Source organism: Nothoprocta perdicaria, unplaced genomic scaffold (genome assembly GCF_003342845.1).
Source record: "Nothoprocta perdicaria isolate Ctin4 unplaced genomic scaffold, notPer1 scaffold_157, whole genome shotgun sequence".
Classification (NCBI taxonomy): Eukaryota; Metazoa; Chordata; class Aves; order Tinamiformes; family Tinamidae; genus Nothoprocta; species Nothoprocta perdicaria.
In genome coordinates this window covers 1,218,577-1,219,721 of record NW_020454727.1, presented here as the reverse complement: position 1 = coordinate 1,219,721, position 1,145 = coordinate 1,218,577, and positions in this window count along the sequence as shown.

Genomic DNA, 1,145 nt, shown 5'->3' with positions numbered 1-1,145 from the left:
ATGATGGGAGAGATTAAGGGAATATCAGGAAAATGGTCCATAACACTGTTGTACATTAGGTTGTAGGAGCTGCAGACTGCACTGCGGCTTGGAGGAAACAAGCAGCCATGGCCTAGGAGCCCAAAATGTCCAAGATAGTAGCAGATCAATTCAGCTTTGGGAGTCTGGGAATCTACCTGGAGAAGGAGGCCTAAGAACTTCAGAAAYAGGCCTGTGTTTGCTTTGAAATTCATTGTGCTTGTGCTTCCAGAAAGCAGAACTTGTCAGTGGTGTTACCAGGCTTCAGAGCACGTGTAACGCCTGTCACGGGGAACGGAGCGTTCTGGCCTCAGGAGAAAAAAAAGAAAAAAGCAAAAAAAAGCAAACAAAAATAACAACAACAAAAACCCTTCCAAAACAACAAAACCCTAAACCAACACAACAACACACACAAAAAAACCCAAGAGCTAAAATGCAAAACTCTAAATATTGAAGCCGAGGACTCTAGCTACTCATCCCTCCTCCAGCAGTAGTGTCGAGTTCTCTTTCAAACYGCAGCTCTCTCACCAGCTCTTGGATTCCCTCTGGTTTCCTGGTCACCACAGGACAAGTTGAGTGCCCGTCTAGCCCAGCAACTGTGCAGGTCTCAGAAGAAGACTTCCTGTGAGAAGAGCATTTGGCTCAGGCCAAGGGAAAGCAAGTTAGATGAGCCAAAGGGCCCAGCGCCGCCAGCCCTCGAGGCCCAGACTCTGCTAACGGCAATGAGGCTCTGAGAACGTTGTTGGCAGGATTCACAGCGCTGGGAGGTGCTCGCCATTCCCAGCAGCGTTATTTGTTTATTAGTTTCCTTTGCTCTAGCTGATGCAGCTTTGCTCCCCAGGCRCAGAGGTGGAAGGCCCCAGGGAGAAGGGAATGACAGCGTAGAAACAATTAGGAGAGACGAGGATTCTAGTAATTCCTCTGAAAAAAAAAAGAGATTTACACTTGCGATTTGGCTCGGAAAATTTTACTATTTTTGTCCTTGAAATGAGATGAGAGCAGCTTTGGCAAGAGCCATAGGAATGATCCAGGCAGCACTGGGAAATGAAGGCTCAAGACAGCATCGGCTCTGATTATAGTGGAAAGGAAGGGAAGGGAAGGGAAGGGAAGGGAAGGGAAGGGAAGGG